The sequence below is a fragment of the Amblyomma maculatum genome, chromosome 4 (genome assembly GCF_055883805.1).
Source record: "Amblyomma maculatum isolate TAMU_Amacu chromosome 4, ASM5588380v1, whole genome shotgun sequence".
Taxonomy (NCBI): domain Eukaryota; kingdom Metazoa; phylum Arthropoda; class Arachnida; order Ixodida; family Ixodidae; genus Amblyomma; species Amblyomma maculatum.
The window spans coordinates 150,901,355-150,913,769 of record NC_139347.1 but is presented as its reverse complement, the minus strand read 5'-3'; the positions used below and the strand labels follow the sequence as shown (position 1 = coordinate 150,913,769).

The 12,415-nt window shown below is 41.9% G+C and overlaps 1 long non-coding RNA gene across 2 annotated transcripts in view; it reads left to right on the top strand.

The window, feature by feature from the left end:
- LOC146193304 (uncharacterized) overlaps positions 1-11,896 on the top strand; it is a 35,342-nt gene extending 23,446 nt beyond the window's left edge. The window contains exons 1-3 of one of the 2 annotated variants that reach the window (XR_014706434.1): positions 2,368-2,466; positions 4,268-4,294; positions 11,577-11,896. This is a non-coding gene — a long non-coding RNA (uncharacterized LOC146193304). Of the gene's footprint in view, positions 1-2,367; positions 2,467-4,267; positions 4,295-11,576 lie in introns of those variants that run through there. The other variant, XR_014706435.1, reaches the window with a different exon arrangement.
- Positions 11,897-12,415: the final 519 nt, after the last annotated feature.

The following is a 12,415-nucleotide window of genomic DNA, read 5'->3' as shown; positions in this document are numbered from 1 at the left end:
TGAGAAATACAAGTCTGTTCGATTGGACCCTACGGCCGTGTCACTACCATGTGACAATTCTTTCTTTAAATCAGGCAATATGAACTCATTATTTAGCTTTTATCGCTCTTTCCTTTTTATCCTTTGTGTTATTTTTGAAGGTTCCTTGCTTCGGAATTTCTTATACAGAATTTGTGTCCCTTTATCGAGTTTGTCTTACTATTAACCGGGTAATCGTGATCCACGGTCAAAACGTTGCGGGCTAGTTGGTTCATCGCAAGGGGGAACAGTGCAAGCTACACACAGACAAAAAGGGGAAGACGAGACACACACAGCCCTGATAAACATTTCAAATTGCCGTCCTTTTCGCATACACTAAGGCTGTCGTCCTCAGTTTAACCCAAACATCAGTTATTCGGCATGATCCGGAATTTCCCTACATTTTCTTCTATTATCCTTGATAATTTTCTTTTCCACTCTATATTATGTAGGGACCTTATCACACTCTGGTCACTACATCTCTCTTTTCCAATAATTTCCACATCCCTTGTGTGTCAAGCTTTGAGTACAAAATGAAATAGAACATTTTTGCGGGCTAGTTGGTTCATTGCAGATAAAAGGTAAAACTGATAGGAGGTAAAACTAAAGGTAAACTTGTCCTGTTTGATTCGCGCAGTATTACTTTGTATCTACCAAACGAAGCCCCTCGCATTTCCCAATTCATGCATTTCTAAGCCCACTTCCTCTTCTTCCGCTTGCTTTAAGGATACGTTCATGATTTTGTTTCTTTCCCGGAGCTCTGCTTATAAATGTCGCCTGTTATTTGAAGAATCACAAATGGTTTACGCGCCTATGTCACAGTGGTGGCTTTTAGTGGTGCACAAAGCAGGGAAAAAGACTGCACTCCTCCCTAATCGACTTTGTGTGTTTCAGATTGCAGTCCTGAAGTTGTGCCCAGCCCCATAACATGGCGGCTGGGATTCACTTGAACATCTGCTATACAATATTTACCCTCTACTTCCTATAATGCCTGCATCTTGCCTACCTCGTGATTGAACTCTTCGATCAACACAATCTACAGGTTCTTCTTTTTCTGAAGGGATTGCCGATTTTAAGGGTTGATAGAAGTTATCTACTAATTGGTTATCATCAATACGTGTATGTGCGCAATCCTGTTCAACCTTTAATACGTTCCGCACTTTTCGGATTCTCCTGAAAGCTTTTCCACCCGTTGCTCGCAATATCGTACGCCAAGTGCATTATTGTAAATCATACTTGCCAACTATATATTTACTCCTTGGAGCGCCGAATCTTAAGCCGGGTTTTGTAAGAAAAAATACACCTTATAGCGCCATCGCCTCTGTGAATAGAAAAAGAATTGCCTCACTGATCACAGATTTGTTTTTAATGCGGTTTGTATATTTCTCGTTGTTTCTAGAAGTATCAATTTTAATTAGGTTTTACTTAGCTGCTCTTTTAGATTTGTACAGTTGGCGACACGGATTGAGACGTCCAGGAATAGCCAAATATAAAGCGGCATTCTTGGTGGTAACGTCAATCAAAGACAAAAGTGGCGTTTTAAGGTAGCGACACTTTTGCGCTTAAGAATTCGGAGAGCTTAAGAGGACCTTCAATCTTCACTTACTTCCAGCATACATTTTTTTTATATCTTTGATAAGTGTGACCGGTTTCTATTTCTTGACACATTGTTCAATTGTGGTTTCATGTTGCGTTCCCGGTAGCAATAAATAAGTAGAACTGAAGCCATATTATTTCACGCCAGGGTATGCTTTGAAAGTTTTTTCACTGGCTCTTTCAGATTTAAATGTGATAAATAATTCTTCCTCCTGCCAGAAGCTGCTACCGAAGCCTAGCACGCATGATATAACAAAAAATTCATTGCCATGTCCTTAGTAACCGTTTAAAAAGAGACTCTATACTGCTTAAATACGGAAATAGCTTCTCACTAAGAGTTGTGCATTATTGATGGATCCTTGTTTCATGGTTCCAAAGGTCATCTCAGTTTTTCTAGCAATCTTTATAGCACCCTTATCTCAGATGAGTCATTATTACCTCATTTGAAACGCTGCACAGAGCTGCTATAATATGCACATCCCTCGATGGAAATAGGCATAAGAAAAAATATCGGGCCTTATTAATAATAATGCTGCCGGGCACAAATCTTGCACGCGTAATTGATCTTCATTTTGACAGCGCCTAAGTTGAGTTCTTATAACGTTCGAAGTCAAAGTTTTCGGAAATTATACAATTTGGTGCCACAAGATCAAGAAATGCATTATCATTATTACTTAATCATAATAACGCTGTGCTAGAACAGAGCTCGCAAATAAATAGACCTCCCGTCTTCTTGGCACCAGCCAGTAGCTTGGATTGTGAGAATTCGCACGGAGCTACACTAAGAAGTGCATACCATTATCATGGCATCCACTGCTATCATCCTCATTATTTTCGTCTTCCTCCTTATAGGTGAATTAATCTGCTTGACCTGAGTTGTTTATATATTACTCTTATACAGGGTATTTCACTTAACTTGAACGAATGATTTAAAGAAGCCAAAATTGTAGATGTATAAGACCAACAATATATTATTTGTCGGTGTGTTGTGCTTCTTGGAGTAATTTATGTTCATCTCAGTTAGCTAAATAAATATATAAAGTACGAAAATTTTCATTATTCGCTTTAAACCCACTATCACTTCAATAGCTTGCAGAGGGGTTAAGAAACAGCCATCGAGGTTGTTTATATTACTTACCTCCAACGTGATCCCATTTCTTCCAGCACACAAAAAAAGGCCGCGGAAGACGAAAAAGCAACAAGTGACTGGAGCCTTGCTTTGACGCATGGAAGCGTTGCCAAACGCGTTTTGAATTACGAAGCGCACACGTTCCTTGTCTCAACGTTTCTTGTTCTTTTGTTTCATGGTGCAGCGCGTAAAATGCGCGGAGGCCGCTCATATGGGCACGGAAACTCTGCAGGGTTCGTTCGTTCGAATGTAGTTGCGAGCGCTCAAATATTGTAATGCACGGGCGCAGTCACGTGCGTGGCATATTTCAAACATTTCTTAGGGCTTTCTTCCAATGCCGAAAAAAACGATCACGTCTTAAGTACGTTGGTAAAAAAACTGGCAATACTATTGCCAATACCCCCCCCCCCCCCCCCCCCCCCCCCCAGCGTGGTGGAACCCATTCGGCCCAAAAGTGAATAATAAATATTGTGCAAAATTTATCCTATTCAATATATAATCCGGAACGTGAAAATGTTTTGAGGAAAGCTACATGACGGAAATCACTATGTGCTGATTTGATCAAGCTTTGATTCGCCGCTTCTTTTAATCCTTTGTTCAGGTTAGGGTGAAGCGCCCTGTATATTTGCTAGCTGAAGGATGGTGTTCTGTTTGCTAATATAACACCCTTTTCAGTGGATCAGGCGAAAGTTAATTCAAAATTATGTTGTGTAGCCGACACACCAATAGCCGAACATTCTTACCGCGTATTTCTTTATCTTAGCTTTATCTGGCACATTACAAAACCAGCAAACTCGAACGCGTCAACACTATTTATTTATAATGCGTCCTGAACGCCGAGTCAGTGCAATAACCAAAACAAAATTCTTTAGGTTACGCTGAGAGCTCTTGGCGGCAGTATATGTAATGAAAAAGATTTTCTGAGGTGTCTAATGATCTTACTGTGTGGAAGACGTAGCAGACATGTTAAACTTCCTATATATCAGACCTAAGACACCAAGCTGACTTTTTCATAAAGACATGTGAAGTAAAGTCGCTCTATATTTAAACAGTAGTTTTATATTTCTCCATCAAAATACTTTTTAGTACCAAGGTCATTGACGGGATCCCATGATTGTAAGTTCCTGACGCGACATACTTTATGCTTACATCGAAGCGGTATCCGTGATCGCGTTATATATGCTCCTGCGGAAGCAAGCTGTGCGAATAGATCTGAGTGCACAATCCTCAAAAGCGCTAAAATCACATTTAGGTGGGCGGATTTATGAAGCCGCATGGAAAGTGTTCGTAGTAACAGCGGCTGATAAGAATAAAAAAAAATGCTTTACTTCTGCCTGCGCATTCCAAACAATTTCCACTAACCGCTAACTCCTGGTAACTAACATTCATATGCTTATTGAGAAAACAACAATCAACACAAGCCTGGACGCTAGCCAACAGTATTTCAGTACTTTATTCGAAGTATAATTAAGCATATGGCGTCTTGAGAGTAATTGGTTCTTCTTCCTTTTCCGGACACTATAGGAGCTCCAGCGCTACACGATGCAAGTGGTAAGTACCCGCTACCCTTTAAGCGTGGCGTGCCTTGAACTGTAATTGTATCCTTCCCAGACACAGAATTAAGACCTGGAAGATTACTGAAAGAAGTATTATTAGCACAATATAATTATATTAATTTTACTGAGTAGTACAAAGCAATGCTTGCGTAGATCTTCCCTTGTCAATATAGATAGATGTATTTATTGAAAGGAAAAGGCAGAGAGGTTCGCCGGAATAATTCAAATCTGGCCTGCTACTCTGCACTGGGGAAGGGGGAGGAGAGAAGAAAGAAGGTCATGATGGGTGACGATGTGGAAGAAGGCATATGAAATACATATACAGACACAGTAGCTTGTTTTTGCAAGCGCGAATCAAGTCCGCTGGCGCGCAAAAAACGGCAAAGAGCACCCACTGCCTGGACACCCTTCCCCTTGTCCTGCCAAGCACCCAGCAGCAGTTCCTCCGACAGAGGCCTCTTGTCTAAACGCTTCAAGGAAGCGGCTAGCACACTTCTTCGCACGCATACGCTGGGCACGCCAATAATATATGGTCCACAGTCTCTGCGATGCCACAAGTTGAACATTCCGGCGAGTCCATATGTCCACTTAAATGTAAGTACTTGTGCGTGAAAGCCATGTTTAAACGAAGTCTATGTAGTAAGCATGCCTGATGACGCGGAATATCACGCGGAACATAAAATTTTAATGTTTGATCAAGCCTTTTTATACGAATGTGTCGGGCGTCTGGCTGGGCCCAGTAAGCTGCTGTAGCATTCTTCATACAACTCGTAAGAAGGCACGTCGTGTCCGCTCTTGAAAAAGGCACAGCTGTTTGGAGGCCATTGATGAGTGCGATTTTCGCTTCAGCATCTGCCTGTTTATTTTCATGGAGCCCGCAGTGAGCAGGGATCCATTGAAACAATATCCTGTGGCCTTGCAGCTGGGCAGATGAGAGGAGCTCCATAATGTTTAGTGCCAGGGACTGATAGGCAGTGTGGCGCAAGAAGTTTTCTAAAATTTGTAATGGAGTCTTTGAGTTCGTGAATATACACCATTTTTGAGGTGGTTCCCCACATATGTAGCGAATAGATTCCCCAATGGCTACAAGTTCAGTAGCGGTTGATGTAGAGGTATGTCCGAAAAGGAAATGCAGAATCGTTTTCTGAGTCGGTATGACCACAGCTGCAGCGGATGCCTGTGCTGACACAGATCCATCGGTGTATACGTGAATATAATTGGGATATTCTGACCAGATGTGCGCCAGAGTAAGTTGCTTGAGTCCACTAATTGACACCACTGATTTCTTAAGTATTCCGGGAACACGAAGGTGCACCAAAGGTTTATCCATCGTCCATGGTGGTTGTGCGGGACGATATGGGAGGGCATATCCTGTCGGTACTTGCGATTGATAGCAGCGGAGTGCACTTGTAAAACTGCAGTCCGGCCTATCATCCAGAATCTTGCTGAGTGGGTGAAAACTGGTTCTTGTAAGTGCTCGTAAATATACACGAAGTGGTTCGTGTGACAAGTATATGGATATTGGGCGAGCATGTGCCTCTTCAATTGTGCCTTTGTTAGAGGTGCATCTAGGCAGTCCAAGGCATATTTTCAGTGCCTGCGATTGCACGCTCTCTAAAGTCCGCAAGCATGAAATGCTCATACTAGAGAGTACTGGAAGACTGTACCACATGAAGCCAACAAACAGAGTCTCGTAAAGCCGTATTAAGGACGGCTCAGTTGGACCCCATTTGATGCCAGCTATGTAATGGAGTACGTGGCAAAAAGTAATTAGCCTTTTCTTCACCATGGTAATATGTTTCGACCAAGATAGTCGGTGGTCAATAATTACTCCCAAGAATCTGTGCCTGGAGACGTATGGTATTACGACTCCATGTAGAGTAATCGGGTAGCGGCTCACACATTTTCCTGTAAACGCAATCACTGCACACTTTTCTGCCACTAAGAATAAACCTGTGGATGTTAGATGGCAGTTCACTCACCAGGCCAATTAGCGCAATGTTAAATAAAGTCGGGATGAGGACTCCTCCCTGTGGAACTCCATGGCCGACCTGAAAGCGGGTAGTATCTCCTTCAAGCGCAGTCATGTAAACAGAGCGGCCACTGAGATAGCTTACAATCCACAAGTACAGCCGGCCACCAACTCCCACGTCGTCAAGTGTATCAAGAATAGAATCATGGAGGATATTGTCGTAAGCTCCCTTTACAATTAAAAAGACAGCAGCTACTAGTCGACGGTGACGCTTTTCGTGTTCTACTGTCCCCACAAGGTCGATGACGCTGTCAATGGAAGAGCGTTCGCGGCGAAATCCAGTCATCATATTCGGATCATATTCGGACCTGGTCCTGATTACTTATTCAATCTTATCAAACCTAGGCAAGGATGGTAGAACTGCACTACTTAATTATTTTATTAATATATGGGCTTCTAGCACTGTTCCTGAACACTGGAAGATTAGCCGCCTGGTTGCTCTTTTGAAGCCTGGAAAGCCTCCTCTCGAACTTACCTCATACCGACCAGTTGCCCTAGCAAGCTGTGTTGGAAAAGTTATGGAGCGATTGGTGCTCGCAAGCCTTGAGTGGTATCTAGAGAGTAATAATCTTTATCATCCCTTGCCAAGTTTGCAGCTTCTGCTGGTTATCTTTAAATACGCTCCCTTTGAATTTTGGGAACTCTGTCCCCGTCTCTAGTTCCCGCATTTAAAAAATAAATGTCTTAATAGGCACAGGAACTGTATAATAAAGAAATTATTTTCGAACACTCATTGCTTCAGAGTTGTTCATAACTGCAACGAATTGTGCTTAGACGCCAGGCCTCATTTTGTATTGTGAAAGCATAAGGTTCAAAATAACAATTTGCTACACATCTGAAATTAGGACTAATTGAGGAAATTTATACACAAAACTATTTTCCTATAATATACAGTTGCCTTAAGCTTTTGTGCTGAACGCAACACGTGATAATCTTTGACAGTTCCACTGGAGTGCGAACGTAATATCTAACAGAGGAAATGTTTGCTGCGCGTAGGAAACTTCGACAATTCCTGTTATAATTCTTACGACCGTCTTAAAATAATGTAATATTCGTTTATAATAAAATGTGCTTGAATACGTCTACCTTACTTAACGAAATTGACTTCAAAAATAACTATTTCCGCTAACCTCATTAAACGGAGTTGAGCCCTTAAACTGAGGTCATTCTGACGTCTCCGGTTTCCAGCTTTACAACAATTTTTCAGTGTTTTTTACCTGTATTATTTTCCTAAAATCATCGTTAAAAGTTGACTAATATCTTATATGGATTTCTTTTTAATGCTTTCTTTACTGTAGACAAGAAAAGCACATGTTTTTGGAGATTGATTGCAGTGACAATAAAAAAAAAATATTAGACAATTGCAGAAAAAGCCTTATAAATTTGGGCATTTTTCTAAAGTGTAACGGGCAATTAGTAGAAGTTCTTGAGTCATGGTAAATAGATGGTGTAGCCTTTGTTGTTTTCCGTTCTTTTTGATGGCGGGTGTGGATGTTCACAGCTCCCCGAGATTCAGAACACCTGTCATGTACAACAGTCCACCCTACCTCCCCCAGAAGAGGGCTCCTGAGCAAACTCAGAACTTTACATAAGTGGCATTATAAGCACGTATGTTTTAAAAATGGGATTCCAGAAAACGATGTCCTTGAAATCGACATCGTTTCGTCATCCTCTACTGGGCCTTACTGTTTCGTTTCAGTATTATGCAATCAATACAGTAAGGATGCTGCGTTTTTTAAGGATTTTATGCATACGAACGCAGCTGATATTGCGCGGTTTAGCTGCCTGGTGAACTGTCCACCGTACCTTTCAATGCCACATATAGGTGAATAAAAGCAAGAAACAAATAAAAAATATAAAATATGAAACGTGCCAACTTGCTATAAAATGTTTGCACGTAGAGTGCTTTAATTTCTCAGAAATTATTGAAGCGAATTGTGCTAAAATCATAGAAGCGCATACATCTGCTCGTAAGCCGAAATTCCGTTCTTCCCTAAAAGCATCATAACGAAATATTCATATAGAAAATACTGGACGAGATTTGTTTGAATCATTCTTATTAGCTCCAAAATATTCTTCACATACTTTTAATATGCCGATACTGTGAATCTATATTGATTGTTTATTCCAATGCGCTCAGTGTGGTTTGGTTTGGTTTGTGGGGTTTAACGTCCCAAAGCGACTAGGCTATGAGAGACGCCATAGCGGAGGACTCCGGAAATTTCGACCATCTGGGGTTCTTTAGCGTGCGCTGACATCGCACAGTACACGGGCGCCATGCTTTTCGCCTCCATCGAAAAGCGGCCGCCGAGGCCTGGATTCCATCCCGCATCCTTGGGCACAGTATATAGTCGAACGCCGTAACCACTGCGCCACCCCGGCGGGTTGCAGCGTGTGACCACTGATTACATTCTTTTTAATACTTACTTCTTTTTAATAACGTTGTTTATGGCCTCACGGCATAATGGAATATGTAAAGAAATTAAAGGGGGTATTAAATGAAAGAAAAAAGGTTGGCTGTTGCAATAAAGTTCAAGAGAGAGCCATGATAAGGCCCTTGCGTCCATGCAATGTATGAATATGAGCTGTTCGGCGAAGGGCCCATTACCGTCAGGGGCCGAATTCTCGTCGGCTTGAGTGCCGGGTAGACCCACAAGTGGTGAATATCTGCCTCGTGATCTTCTGACTTGCAGACAGGACCTCCTGGACGTTGATATAAATATCGATATTGAGGCCATGTTCGTGTCACAGCTGGTGTGAGGGCAACCCAGGCCCAGATCCTCCATAGCGCAACCTCCTCAGCGCGGGTAAGACCGCTGGGGAGGGTTACCGCACACGGTGGGACAAGAGCATGTATGCGGCGCCGAAGGTGCTCCTTTCTTGTGAGAAGCAGAGTGGCATCATCCATAGTGAGGAAGCGTGTCATTGATGAAGGTAGGATCACCGGGGGATTACAGAATCTTCCGAGGTTTGCGAACCGAGTAGGTCACTTGGGACCCACTCAATTCGAATGGTTTGCGAGATGCGAGCCGCCAGACGATGTATATTCTGGCAGATTTCTGGATCGCGAGCAACTGACACGTCGGAGCAGACGTATTACTTGTAGGACGTCGGCGCGGATGAACATTTTGGCTGTAGGTAGTAAGGTCGTGGCGGAGAGAAAGCGAAGAGCCTCTTGGACAGCAGCCAGCTCAGCAAAGAAAGAAAAGGAGGTTCTGCAAATTGATATCTGGATGAGCTATTTAGCGCCGGCTTACAAGGACAATGAATTGCAGTGGTCGTTTCACATCCGTCAATGCTGGCCTCTACATATGCAATTATTGAGCCTTGGGGCAGCTTGGTATATTGCTCTGCGATCCTTTCATGAAGAGATGATGCCGCATAGATGTCGTTGGTCTATGAAGGTCATTAGGTACACTACAAATTGTTCTACTAGCAACATTAGGCTATGTGGACGGAGTCTGGAGTCGGAAATACCAATCATTCAATTCTAAACGTCCTTTCGTGCTAAAGCCCCCGCCGCCATTGATTTATGAAACCCAACCGAGACAAAGAGATAAGCTTCCCAGGCCTCTGCAGGGCACCCCTGCATCATCTCTGTAGCTGGTTTAGTCCCGGGCGAAGCTGCCAGTCTTGAAAGCTCCGCTTTAATATTGCCATCTTGATCTCATCTGAAAGATTCACTGCAATCGTAATTTGGTTGTTACATCGTAAGAAATATATTTATTAAAATATTATCAAAGTTTATACCTAAACTGTGCAGTGAATTCCTCGCTAAACATGAAAACACTTCGCAGAGCCGAGCTTGCAGGAAGCTACATAAATCAAAATTTAGATAAACGAGCGGTAAATAGTGATTACACACGCGTATAGGCAGTTAGCTAGTGTAAAACGCCGCTTAATGTATTGGCGATTTATCGCATTTAAAAGGCGACTGTAGGTAAAGAATCAAATTTACCGGCTGAGCTGTCAAATCGTTTACTATGCAAGAATTGGGCATTCTTCATTTTCATAGATTTTATTTCAGTCAACACTTCTTGACAAATCGTAACGAACAAATGAATGAGTATATGCTGGCTCAAGTTGAATGATTAATTTCACTTGAAACTGTGAGAATGCATACACAAGTGAACGAGCATACAGAGAATAAATTGACTACGAATGAAGATAAATGCCTTTTATTTAAGGTGCTTAAAGAGCCAAACTGAAGAACGAAAGTGGAATACTGCATTCATTGTTTAACTTGGACCTGTAATTCTTACTTGAACGTAAACACTGCTCCAACATAAACGCTTATAACACCACGGAGTTTCGCTCATTGCTGTAACACATAAACACCAAACCACGCTTTACCTCATTCTTCCCGGGCAAAGCAGCTAACTAGCAAATACATTTCTTCTCCAGTAAATGCTCCACCACCTCCATTGCACATCGGTACCCATCGCTACTTATTTGCCCAATAGTGTTTAACCCAGTTCCTAAAGTGCATTTTCATATGTCTAAGCAAACATTTCCCGCCGGCAATCTCCTTCATTGTGAAGAACACCACAGCAAGACGAAACACACGGGGGGGAGTACGAAAGCAACACAAGCGCTGTTGTGTCACGTCAGGAGGGCAAATAGTGTACCTGGGGTGTAAAATTAAAATCCAAGCCTCGCACGCACACACAGACACACGCACGCACGCACACACATACACGCACACACACAGACGTATGCGCTCACGCGCGCACGCACATAGTGATGATGGACCCAATGATGGAAGGAATGCTTAAGTTGAGATGATGAGAAAGAAGGCTTTTGTTGTGTCTTCGTTCGTGCGTCCCGTTTTCCCGAGCTCTATTCCACTATATTAAATGCCAACTCACACCAACCATAGCCTTAAATATCCAATCTTCTTCATGCCTTTACTTGGCCTCACACAAACAAAACGCTAGAGTCTAAAAACAGTATTATTTCTTCCGGTTAACTGCTATAAATTACAGGTTTCATTTTTTTAAACACAATAGCAAATAGAACTCCACAAGACCCATTACTATACATCATGCTCATAACATTTCATATAATGCAGCATTTATGCCCCTGAATACATCGTTTCTGCCTTTTTAATATTGTTTCTGCCTAGAAAACATTCTGTAAAATACTTTGTATTGTGGTACGCATCCTTTACGTTTCTGCAACACGCCAAATGTCTACAAAACCAAACACATATAGTCAAGAATTTTTTTTCTGTTTTTCTACGCAGTGGGACTCAATGGCTGCAAACGTCATGGAGGAAGATGTGTAGCCGAAGGGCTGTGCTTCACCAGCACAAATAAGCGCTGGATCTGTCCCAACAGAAAAGTGTGCTGTGTCGCCTTGTCCTAATATACTATCGTCACGGCAAGCACTCCGAGACTGTACAGACCTATTGACACAAGAATGAAGCTATTTTAGTGCACCTCTTTCTGCAGTAAGAAAACAGGAAAATAAAATAAAATACACCTTGCTTCACAAGCATATATAGGAACTTTCAAATTCCGGAAACACCATTCTCAATAATGGTCCATATAAAGAGGGCGGTATACATCCAATCCAGATATAACGTTTGTTTGCAACATTAAGCTTTTCAAATACCTGACTGTTGTATCAATGTTTAGAACCTGCAGGCAGCTATTTCTCTACATTTAAGGGCGAATGTATCCGATACAGATGTAACTTTTATTTGGAACATGAAGCTTTTCAAATACCTTTTTGTTGTAGCATTGTTTCCAACCTTCAGGCAGCTATTTCTCTTAATCTACGGGCAAATATATATTTGACAAGGGTTACAATGAATCCGAAAAAGTAGGCAGCTCGGCATAAGACACAAAGTCACAAATACTCTTTCTAAACGTAAATTCAAATACCGCGTCTTTGGCATATAAAATTGTTCCAAAAACATACAACTACACTGGATCAAATTAAAGGCAATACATTAATTGGAGCAAACATGTTTTTATGTTGAATGCTTCGAATGGGTTCCAAGTTGTAACAAATGAATTACCGATTATCGGTTAGCTCGGAGTCGTTCCGTTGAAAGTCAGCTATATAAGATTGGGTAAG